We start from the raw sequence: 12,460 nt of genomic DNA on the forward strand, positions 1-12,460 counted from the left end.
TGCCACTTTCCACATGCAGGACTCCTCACTATTTTCAGCCCTGATCTCTCCAGGTCACTTAATATTAGGCACTATGTTGTTCCCCCTCCCCCCCCCCCCCTTCTTATTTTGGTCTTATCTGCAAATTTCATTGTGGTTGCAATTTCACAGAAGATACCCCCACCGAGAGATTTTGAAGCGGCTGCACAGGTGTGAAGTGTTTTTTGAGTTTAATGTTCTGTAACTCCTCACTTAACGCAGTAGTTATGTTCCTGAAAAATGAGACTTTAAGCAAAACGATGTTAAGCGAATCCAATTTCCCCATAAGAATTAATGTAAATAAGGGGGGTTAGGTTCCAGGGAAATTTTTTTTTTGCCAGACAAAAGCTTGGTTGAGGTGGTGAAGTCAGAGGGTGGGATATTTCCCAGGGAATGCCTTACTGCTAAATGATGAACTAGCAATTGGCTGAACGCTCAAGGGTTAACGCGTTGTTAATGTAGCCTTACACTCTACAAGGCGGCAGGAATGGAGGGAGGGGAGACAGCATGGCAGACACACACACACACACTGTGTGTGTGTGTGTGTGTGTGTGTGTGTGTGAGAGAGAGAGAGAGAGAGATGCACATTTCCCCTTTAAGTACGCTGACCCACTCTAAAGTACGCTGCCTTGTTAAGTTAATCTAAGCCCACAGCTGCTGCCAGAAAGCTCCCTCCATCGGGAGCCTTGTCTTGTGACCCCACCTGCTCTGTGGAGATGGGGTAAGCGGGGTGCAGAAGCAAGGGGGAGGGGGACAGACACCCTGACATTAGGGCGCACCCCTCCCCCCCCGCACAGCAAGCAGGAAGCTCGGGGAGCAGCTCCAAGGCAGAGGACAGGAGCAGCACATGGTAGTGGGGGGAGGGACAGCTGAACTGCCAGCAGTTGATAGCCTGCTGTGCGACTGCTGCACAGGGAACTTAGGGGAGCGGGGAGCTGACAGCGGGGGCTGCCGGTCCACTCTGGTTCCAAGTCCCTACCAGCTAGCTGCAATGGGCTGCTCTTTCTGCAAGCAGTGGATAAAGCAGGCGGCTGCCAAACGATGTTATAAGGGAATATTGCACAACTTTAAACGAGCGTGTTCTCTAATTGATCAGCAATGTAACAACTAAACAACGTTAACAGGTACTACTTTAAGTGAGGAGTTACTGTAGCTGGTTTTAAAAACAAGGCCTCTGGAGACACTACATAGGTTCTGGACTGAGCTTCATCTAACAAGAAACAGCAGGGCTTGGAGACTGACACATTTCCCCATTGTGACAGAAGCTGCTTTGAGGACCACTCAGGAGTGGTCGGGAGCCCATCAGTTGCCTGTGGAGCCCATCTTGAGAACTACTACTCTGGGAGATTGGTTAATGCAATACCAATTAATGTATAAATGGAACAACTGGTGCTGGGCTCATCCCCCCAGAGCATGTAAAGCTATATCCTACCATCAGTCCAGTTTCATACAAGGGTTAGGGGATTAATTCAGCCTGGATTCACACCCCTGACCGTGGTGCAGTTGCATAGGTATGGAGGTAAATCAGGGGAGGATTTATCCCCTGACCTAGAGCAGACTGGATTTCAGGCAGCCAAAGTGAGATTAGGTCATTACACTTGGCCACTATGCACACACATACAATGTTGGGCTTTAGCAACATCAGCTGTCTTGTGTCTGTACTGCAACTACAAAAAGCTCCCTTTGTTGCTTTCTTGTCACTAATCTCCTGTACCATTTAATCCCTGGTTAGGGGAGTCTCATATTTAACGGCAACACTGAAGAATCTTCTGTGTATTATATTCCCAGAGAGGGAGATAGTGGAAATGGATGTTTTTGGTGGAACAACTACTTCCAGCATTAATCCCTTTAAAAGATACTCAAGACTGTTAGGCTCAGGACATTGCTTTTATATAGGAATTATGATGTTTGTAAGCTTTTGAGCTCAGGGAACTAGTTATGGGGTACAATGGTAGGTCATCAGTTCGCCGCCAGTTATTTTTGGTTACTACCAGTCCAAGCTATCATTTTGATGGCCTCTGTGATGTATGTTAGAAAAGTGTTAGACCAGTTCCTTTTGGATGAGTATCCATGTCCCAGGAATGTAGTGGGCTGCGACTCAGGAGATTGGGGTTCAATTCCTGACTCTGCTTCAGATTCAGCCTGTTGTTTATTTGGGTAAGTGAATTGTTTGGGTAAATAACGTAATCGCTCACTGCTTCAGGTCCCCCTCTGTGAAATACTCCAAGAAGCAGCATATTATTCCTAGTGCTCCCATGGGTGCTCCATGTCAGGGTGCACGTGTGCTTCAGATGCCTTTGATTGGAGATTTTAGATAGCAGTGTGTTCAGCCTGTGTATGTGTTCTGTCCGGCCTCATGCGCAGCACTGTGGCTATAGAGGGCTGCATAGATGAACCACCCTCCTTTCCGTCTCACCCGCTTGGGCCTGAAATTAAAGCTTAGCAGTGTCCAAATTGATCTCATCTCAGCTGTGTTCCTTTTGTCAGTAGACTTAGTAGTTTAGTTTTTTTAATGATAATATTTGGTGGTGGTGGCGGTAGTAGTTTTAATTTTTTTTTTTTCTTTCTTGTTAAGGACTGTTGTCCTTTCAGTTGTTCTCCCCTCCTGGGAGCTTTGGATTGCTGGGAGTGCATGTCCGGTTCGCCCAGTTTTAAATGCTGTCATGCTTGCAGGCTATCCCAATAAGTAACAGGTACACCTGGTGTGTCCGTTGCCTTGGGGAGTCACACATCCCTTACAATCACACCCCAGACTTTTAACCAAGTTGTCCTCTGAGTTCCACATTAACCAGCCTATTCATCTCCCAGGTTTCTTCCCTAAAGCACACCTGAATATGGAGGACACGGTATTGCACACACTTGATGTCAGAAAGGCTTTTCCCTTTTAGCAGGATGGGACTAAGCCATTTAGAAAATCTCACAGATAATTTGTGTCTATTGTGGACAAATTGAAAGGATCTACAACTTTCAAACAAAAGTCTCTCTAGATGGATATCTGACTGCATTACCTGGCTGTCATGATGAGAAGACCCTTGGGTGTCTTGAGTGAAACTGAAAACCTGCCAAATGCTCTGAGCTTGGACCTGGTTATCGTGTATATGCATGTATTGTGCTTGAGCCCCTGGAGTCTGTAAGGATACAGCATTTAAGGAATGCTGTAAACAGGGAATCTGCCTATTTGATAGTTTATTTCAGGGTGGATTGTTTTAAATCATATTGACCCTGAAATAAACTATCAAACAGGCAGATTTAAATAATTGATTTTAATCGACTTTCCCAGTTGTACGTCTTTTATTTTCTAAAGAAAGGTGTGTTCTCAGCGGTTAATAGAACCGTTAAAACATGTTGGTTTACAACTAAACAGATCCTTTCTAATTTGGTACATCTTTTTGCTATTAGGAAGGTACGCCATAAATATATACATTTTATTTAAGCAATTATAGTTTAATATTTTCAGTTTCTTGTACATTTTTAGTATTTTAGAAAATGGTGAATCATATTGCTTATTTACTAGATTTATGCTTATGAGGATTTTGACTGGGATTTAATTAAACACACAACAGCATATATAATTAATTTTTATTAAAATCTTAAATATTTTGGATACATAAACTTTTCTTATCAAAACATGTTTTACATTTAGAACTAAATGATTTATTAAAGGAATAAAGGGATTAACTTTAGTCAATGAATTAAAGTGATTTCAGGTCAACTTGGGAAAATTTTCAAATATGCCTAGGCAAAAGTGACGAGTTTACATTCTTACTTACCTAAGTCTCTCCTGAAAATGAAACCGTCTAAGTTACTTTTAAATGACAAAATAAAAAAAAAAAACCATTAAAAAAAACCAAACCAATTTTTATCCACACTGGTTTATTTGGGGGATTGCTACAAGTCCTGCCCATTTTTCACAAGTTCCACACCAGAATTTTGGCTCACCTTATTGCTAACCGTGCAATGTGGTATCCAGGTGGGACTTCCACACCAATGGGATCTATTCACTTGAACTGTCCAGGAGAAAGTGAAAGATCCCACACTGTCTTACCCAATGTTCCCTCTCTCAGCCAAGTAGTTTCAGATGCTTGTGAGCTATTGCTGAAGGCACTGTGGCTACCCATTGGCCTATAGCATTATTGTCCCAACAGTATAAAGGTCCTTCTTGCAGAAAGCGTTGAGGTTCTCAAAATATGGAGGAAAATAAGGCCAAATTCAGTTCTATTCTGTCAGAGTTGAAGAAGAGGTTGGGATTTCCATTTTGGAAACCCAAAAGCAGGGCAGGTGCAACTTCCTTAGCTACTAGTTTTGTACAAACCCAGAATGCAGAAACCAGATAGGATTCTGTGGTTTTTCTTGGTTTCAGTTTGAAAGGCAAACGGCCATGGTTTGGGCTGGGGATTGCTTTGAGATTATGGGTCTGAAACTGAAGTACCTAGCACACTTTGGCTGTGTGTGCATTCAGGGGACCAGATTCTCTGCAGGCGTAAATGGGTACAGCTCCAATGAATTCAGTGGTGCTTTGGCCATTTATGCCGGTGAAGACTTTGGCTCATGACATTCTCAAGTTCTTCCACTGTTGTCATAACATCAGTGCAGCTCTACCATAACTGGCAATGCTGGGAACACTACTGCAGTCTTCGTGTCTTATTAATCACAGTGTCAGTGAACTCCATTTGCAACATATCTAGACAACAGGATGGTCTGTCCGAGCGCTCGCAATGTTGTTAGGATTGGTGGAGCTGCACTTGTACTAGTGCAATCGTGAGAGAATTCCGTAGAGATATCAGTGAATATGAGGGTTCAGGGAGCTCTGTAAGTAACAGAGGTACAGAACTAGACAAAGGATGCACCTCTTACTTCCTATATTTACTCCCGTGAGTATTGCACAGCTCTCCTACCCAGCTCGCTTGGGCTGCTTTTCTCCTCTTTTCCTAGTTTCTATAATAAAAATAAACACACACCCTTTACTGCTCTGTACCCTGAAGTCTACTGAACTTTTAACCCCACTGATTTTGATCCTGGTCCTCTTCCCAACCTTGCAAACACATGATGCGAGTCCCAAGTATGGTTTGCCTGACGCTAGAGATTGAAGCAATGCAGTGTGGGGTTAAATAATGTGACACCGACTGAAAATGACAGCCTGCTCCAGAAGTTCACTTCAATTTAAAGCCTGTTACAGAATATTACAATTTTAAATGACATCCTTGTGGAAGAAATACTACAGGATAGAATGACAGACATTTTCCCCCTTTTCAATCCCAATTGTATCACATTTTTAATATGTGGTGAAATTGAAATACTCATCGGTTGAGTTGTGCCAAAAATCACTGGTTGTAAACCCTAGCAACAGTTTTCTGTTTTGAGTCCCTTCATATCTTTATTCTGTTGCGGGAATCACTATTTGTTACTATGCCTTGAACAGCTGAAATGCTGATGTAGAAGTCCCAGTTGAAAACATCATCGTTAAACTCAGCCTTCTTGGTGGCAGGTGGAAACAGGGTAAGAATTATTGGCAGTGTTTTCAAATGTGGGTGCTTAAAGTTAGTCATCTGAATTCATATCTTAGGCATTTAAATAAGCAGCCCTTTTTTTTTTTTTTTTCCAGAACTTCTGAGTACTTACGGTTTTTCTTAAAGTCAGTGGGGCTGCAGGTTCTTTGTGAGGTCAGTGCAGTTATTCCAGACTTACATAAGGGTAAATGAATTCAGAATCTGGCACAAAGATCCAGGAATTTTGTTGCATCTTCTTATATAGGTTAACTGAAAAAAACTTAAAAATTGAACTTGTTTTTCACCTTCTGAGCTGATTGTCACAGTTTCAAGGTAACTGCACCTTTGCCTTTTCCCTGTGGTCTGCCCCAGGAATGCCCTCTGAGGGCTCTAGAAGTCACCTCTTTCTGGGCAGGGACGTGCATCCCACTCCCTCCTGACCCAGTGTTTTAACCTGCAGTGACCTTGTACTCACTGTGATTCTCCCTAAGCAGGTTTGACATATGTCCAGCCCTACTCTTTGCTTTCTCTCTAAGGACAGTATTTCACAACAACCAAATAGCTCTTCCAAAGCAGAGTACATTAAGGACAAAAGCATACAGAAAAAACATAAAACAAGAACAGGATCTAAATGCTTTACCAGTCAGTCCTATGGAGACCCTGGCAAATTCCCATCTTTCCAGCCTTTTGGCAGGATTGGGTCCCTTGGACAAAAGGTCACATCAGTTTGCTGAATCAAAATGGGGTGGTACTTCTCTGGAACCATGTACAATGCCAGGGACTGCAGTAATCACTCCTACAGTCTTTAGTCCCTGGAGGAACTGTGGTAACCCTCCCCAATGGAGTAGAATACAATCCCAAACATGCAACAAGACACAGAACATTCATAAATTTTTTACAATAAGATCCCCAAAGATACCGCATGTGGTTGCAACATCGGTCGTGCTGAACATTTACCTGTGCACCTTGCTCAGATTGGGTGGTGAAATGAGACCCTGGTCAGTATGAGACCCTGCTTATATCTACAGTTGAAGCTGTTTTCTCTAATAAATGTCTCCTGTAGGACAGATATTCCATATATCATGTCAAAGGGGAGCTTACATTTACATCAGTAACTGTGTAAAAATTCACTGTGGTTTTCGTTCTAATTTTACCCCTCCACTCCATGCAAATGCTTGATATTTGGCTGTCTCAGGCTGCCAGAGAATAGGATTATTTCCTAATCTGAGTTTACGGTAACAATCCCGCATTGTCAGAAAGATGAGCTGGATGAGAAAGATGATTTGTATATGTGAATAGTCTTTTTCCAGGCTGTAATTCTGGGAGGGTAAGAGGTGCTGGTCTTAACCTCAGATGGTAGGTGTGAGGAAAAAGCATTGCTTGTCCCATTGTCTCTTCTGCTGGTCACTCCAAACCATTGCTGTGGTCTTGAATGAGTTTGCAGGTCTTGTGCTGTAGTGTAGCTGTCTCTTGAGCAGGGGAGAGGAGATTAATGGGGAAACTCATTAAGTGGGAGATGAGCCACAGAAGGAAAATTGAGGAGTCTAGTCTGCTCTGTCTTTTCTGTGGAGTATATTTTACCTTGATGAGGAGTGATAGGCTGAGCGACCTTGCAGAGTGTTTCCATCCCTAACTTCTATATCTTTCTGAATCTATCTTGAGTTTTCTCAGAGTTCACCTTTATAATGGGGCAGGAGGCAGAATGAAATGGCCCAGATTGCTTGGCAGATCAATGCAGCATACTTTGGTCTGCTGCTGAAACAGATTCCATTTGCTGTCATCATGAGTCATGTCACCTGACTTGAGAAAGAAGAAAGGAAATGAATTCATAATCAGTTGACAATATGCAGGCAATATGAGTAAACACAGAGATCAGGGAGAGGTAAATTCCTACTAGAACCTCCATCTTTGCTCCCTGCACATGCAAGTTTGTTCCTTAGTGAATGTTTTGTAGAGTCTTGTCTTCAACGTCGCAGCTGAAAGGGGTCGGCTCCATGTCACATGGGAGACTGTTCCACAGTCTACTACATTTGGCTGTCAGGAAGCTTTGTCATATTCCTCTTTTTAATCTCATCCTATTACTTCTACATCTGTCCCTTTTTCCATCCTAAGTAATTCCACAGCCTCTGAGGTGTTTCACCCTTCATATATTCATAGCCTGTTACTGTATCCCAATATCCTCACTGCTAATTTCTTAGCCAAACACTACATATTAACTCTTTGAGGGCTCGTCTACACATGAAAGTTGTTTTGGAATATGGAAGGGTGTGGATATTAAAGAGTAATACTTATTCTTAAATAACTCTCATGGGTGGACACTCTTATTGCAGAATAAGAGTGGCTATTTCTGCATTAACTTAATCCAATTTTGGATTAAGCTAAACCAGAAAGGGGCACTCTTATTCCATAAGAGTGACCACTCATGGATTTATTCACAAATAGCTTTACAGCAATAACTCCATATGTGGACAAACCTTCAGTCTTTCCTCAAAACTCAGTCCTCCCTCTTCAGTGATTTCTGTGGCTCTTCTCTAACCTTCCTGTAGTTTGTCCGTATCTTCTTATTAACAAATTTCCCAGACACTCCAGATGTGATCACACCAAAGCCTCATACTAAGCCTAGTAAAAGGTTAAAACTTTTACTTCCTTCTGTACTTACAGCTGAAGCACGCTGTTTTCAGTAGGATTATTATTTACTTACTGTTTGTATTGTGGCAGCCCCCTAAAGAATTCATTTAGGTTTGGAGCCCCGTTTTGTTGGGCCACCTGGTTCCTAAACTGTGGTCCGTGTGCTGTCCGATCACATGATGCTGGCTCTTGGCCTTGTTCCCAGCTGCTAAATCACACTGAGACAATGAACAATGTTAAATACTTCCTCAGTTTTACTTTCCTATGTATGTTATTACTGCGGGGATAGTATGTGATTGTGAATGGAAGGGGAGATGGTCTATGCAATCATGAGTGGGAGAGGAGTTTGTCCACATGACAATCTCTGTTAAGATATGCTTCATGCTAGGGAAATATTTGAGAATCCCAGGGTGTGCTGCCACATAGGAAAACACATTCCTTGTCCAGAAGAGTTTACGGTCTGACGTCGCACTGTTGCTGCTCCTTCACTAGAGCACCCCAAGATAGTACATATATGACCCTCCTATACTGAAAGCACTGCACCATTTCTTCTGTAACACACTATAGTTGATGTGAAGTAGCTAGACTGCAGAGAAAAGAGCTGTTACTTTAATACAAACTAATTAGCCTAATTGTCATTAATCCGATGTGCTACTACAGTCAGTGGTTGGGTGCAAATTGGATTGCTCATTAGTAATCAATAACAGCACCATTGATTAATTGTCAACTGATAATTGAATAGTTACTGTTGGTTTAGTGGATTTCCACATGGCTTTAGATCTCTAAAAGATGCCTGTTATGTTAAAGTGAGGCTGACAGGTTTTGCCTCCTTTCTCATCATCTCATCATCGGGTTTTTTTCCTTCACAGTAAATGGGAAGCATTGTCTAGACCCGCCTTTAAAAAACGACCACCAAAAAAAGCCCTGGCACTGTAATCAGTTGTTCCAGTCATGAAAAAAGAAAAGGTGCGGAAGTTTGGGTCTCCTTTGTCCTTTGTGGAAAAACAGATGCATGTTGTAAAAGCTGACTCCACTGCACATATCCAGGCAGAGAGACCGGGCTTTAGAAATTAAGAGCAGGATACAAGCTCACGGTCCTTTTGTTTGCTGATAGCAAGCTGGGGGAGTGGATGGGATGGTTCTGCCCTGCAGAGTCCTTTGGTAGATGATATTCTGACAGGAGCTGTTCTATGCCAGTGGTTGTCTTTAACGTTTGGTCCATGTCTAAAGTCCTCTCTATTTGTCCAGTGGTGAGAGCACAGTTGTACAGTCAATAGTGGCTGTATATAGTTTTCCTCACTTTACTTTACTTCTGTTAATCTAATATGCAGGGACTCAGGCATTTTTTAAGGTGGTGAAGTGTGATCTGGGGTCATTGTAGCCATTACTGCCTGCATCTCAGCATGCAATGCACTAGCTTGATCCAAACTCCAGGTGCAATCTCTGGTGGGCTGCATCTTTATGTCCTAGGTGATGGCACCAGTGATGTGCTCAATGTCTAAGCAAACTAGTTGTATCCCTCTGGCTTCTAGCAAGTTACCAGCATGCCTCTCAGATGGGGAAAATTTGGGCAACCTTGGGGCAGGGTCTCCTGAAAACTGATTGAAATGAAATGCAGTCTAACAGTAGCCACTGGAGTCCGTGAGTGTTGAGTTTGTCATGGGACAGGGTATTGTTAATCTTTTGTGACCCTGAGCCATGTCAGGTAATGGGGGCTAGGAAGCAAAGATCAGTATCCTAGAAATTCTTCTGATTGTCACACTTCCAGTATTTTTTTTTTTTTTAAAGTGGGGTGTCACATGGCTGTTACACAATCTGGCTTCCCAGGTTACCCCTGCTTCACGATACCTGCTTCAAATCAACTTTTCCAGGTATAAGCTAAAATGGTGCAATGTTTCAGACAGAGAGGCTTAATGATATCCTATTTAATGTTCTGTTGGTGGAAGAAAATCAGTACAAGGACATCAGACTTCTGCTCTGGGATCTCTAGATCTGTAGATTGCTCTCATGTGCTGCTCCATCTGTGCGTCCTAGTTTATTTAGTTACGTTACACTTGCCTAAAACTCCCCCTGTAGTTTCAGCTGGATACAGTATTCTCCCACGCTTTTTGTTCCAAATACTTGGGACCAAAATCTGAGTGGCCCTCATGCTAACACCTGAGGTAGGGGGCATGGCACACAAGAACTCTTCGCCATTTCTTGTGAGGGCTTCCCATGTTGTGGTCCCTGTGCTCTGGGAGATGCTGGGACTGCTTAGCTTCTGCTCTCCCTGTGGAGTAACTTACTGAAATGGAGGAAGGACATGGGGCCATAACCCCCTCCTCCACACCAGCCCACCGGGGAGCAACCTGTTCTGTTATAAAGCTTGGGGTAGATTGCTCACACACGCCATACCATGTACATGGTGCAGCCCTGGGAGAGATCATACTTTCCTAAAGCACCATTGTGGTAGCACTTCTCGTGGAGTAGTGCATCTCTACCTACCCCATGTAGAGCAGTGGTATAAATGCTACAATCTAGATCTTGGGGTAATGTTGCTGTACACTGTTAAATGGTTGCCACTATCCACTCCATAGACAGCTGCATTTCAGGGATGGATGATGTGATCCATGTATACTGTATAAAGATTTGGTGGCTGGGTGTATGCACACACTTGGCGCACTCTGTGATCTGGCTATGATATCTATGCATCTCTTTTACATGTTTGCCTTTCATTTTAAATATTAAACTTGGGTGACTTCTTTGGTTGCCAGGCTTCAAGATTAGTTTGGAACGGTGGCTCTCTGACTCAGTACTCACTCACACTAGTGTAAATAAGGAGTGAGTGGAGAATTTGGCCCAAGTGAATATAACTTAGCTGTCATGTGTTAGGCAGGGCTGACAGTGGGGTCAGAGAACTGCCTGGTCTGTCATTTCCCAACAACAGAATTTCATTAGCCGCTATCAAAATGTTAAGGTTTGGGGAACTTGTTTATCCACCTTTTCTGTAATGCCTTTGCGGTAGCAATCAGCCCTCTCCCTCACTGTCCCCTGCAGGTGTTTCTTGTGGGATTTGTCTCTTCCTGTACTTAGTCAGAGTTGGGGAAATGTCAGACAGCTTTAATCATATTTGCAGTCCAGTGAGATTTGGAAAAATAAGGTATTGTAAATGTTGTAAAGCAGAGGAACCTCTATCCCCATAGCTGTGTGAGTTAACTAATTTGTGGCAATATTTGCCAGGTTCCAGTAATGAACTCCTAGCATGCATGTGAAATGTTCATGCCTGGCAGGATCACTGGTCTCAACCAACATTCTTCTGTATGAAGTATTCCATACAAACTATAGCCCAAACTACTTTGCAGTTAAATAAGAGAATAATAGGAAAGGGAAAAACTTTCAGGCCCTGGCCTCCCTCAGACACCTTTAGCTCAAATGGCTATCCCTGGGAAGTTACAAGTGACTAATGTATAGTTTAGTAACAAACCTGCACTTCTATCTTTCAAGTTAAATATACGGCCCTCATAGCCATAGTATATGAGCCCTCACATCATTAATGGATTTATGCTCACAACCTCCTTTGCAAAGCAGTATCCCATTTTACAGCTGGGGAACTGAGGCATGGATAGATGAAGCGACTTGCCCAAGATCACACAGGAAGTCTTGAATGAGCTGGGAGTTGAACCCAGTCTCACTAGTCCTGTGCCTTTCCACTAGACCACCCTTTCATATGCTGTCCTTAGCTATTGCTTATATTGAAATCTTCTAAAGGAGAAAGACAATGCTTCTCCAAAAATGTTGACTTCCTTTTAAATAGGAGAAGAAATAAAGACATTAAAATGGATGAGTGCTCTTACCGTCCAGGTCAACTACCACTGAAAAAGCATCCTTGCAAAAGATGGTTTCCCTTAGGAGTGACCTGAATTTCGTCTGTAATTATCACACACAAATGTTACTTTCTGACCTGCCATTTCTTGTGCTTACTATTGTAGTTCAGTTAATGTGGAGCCTTGAGAGAACTAGAATCTATCTTAACTAGCAGTCTCTGATTTTCCAGTTTTGTCATTAGCAATCTTTGGTATACTAGAAGTGTTGCTGTGGCAACTGGGAGGAAATTATCATGTGGTTGCTGCACTGTATCAGGTAAATTATTATTCCTTGTGTACACTGTGCTTTCTTAACAAAGCTGTTCTAGGGGGCAAACCGCTTTCTTCCTGTTATCATAACGGTGTTTAGCATAGATTTCAGTGTAGTCAAGAGCCACAATTAAGCATCCTTTACATGAGAGACTGAGACAGAGTGCCTTCTAATCGGAGCTTAGCTTCTGTAATGGGATTTGAAAGATGTCAAAT

The 12,460-nt window shown here is 42.7% G+C and overlaps 1 protein-coding gene across 9 annotated transcripts in view; it reads left to right on the top strand.

Moving 5' to 3' along the window:
- PTPRA (protein tyrosine phosphatase receptor type A) overlaps positions 1–12,460 on the top strand; it is a 253,571-nt gene that overhangs the window by 174,108 nt on the left and 67,003 nt on the right. The window contains exon 1 of one of the 9 annotated variants that reach the window (XM_043544902.1): positions 12,161–12,251. The exons of the other annotated variants lie outside the window; for them this stretch is intronic. The gene's annotated coding sequence lies outside the window, so the exon portion shown is untranslated. Of the gene's footprint in view, positions 1–12,160; positions 12,252–12,460 lie in introns of those variants that run through there. 9 annotated transcript variants of the gene reach the window in all.

The sequence above is a fragment of the Chelonia mydas genome, chromosome 4 (genome assembly GCF_015237465.2).
Source record: "Chelonia mydas isolate rCheMyd1 chromosome 4, rCheMyd1.pri.v2, whole genome shotgun sequence".
Lineage (NCBI taxonomy): Eukaryota > Metazoa > Chordata > Testudines > Cheloniidae > Chelonia > Chelonia mydas.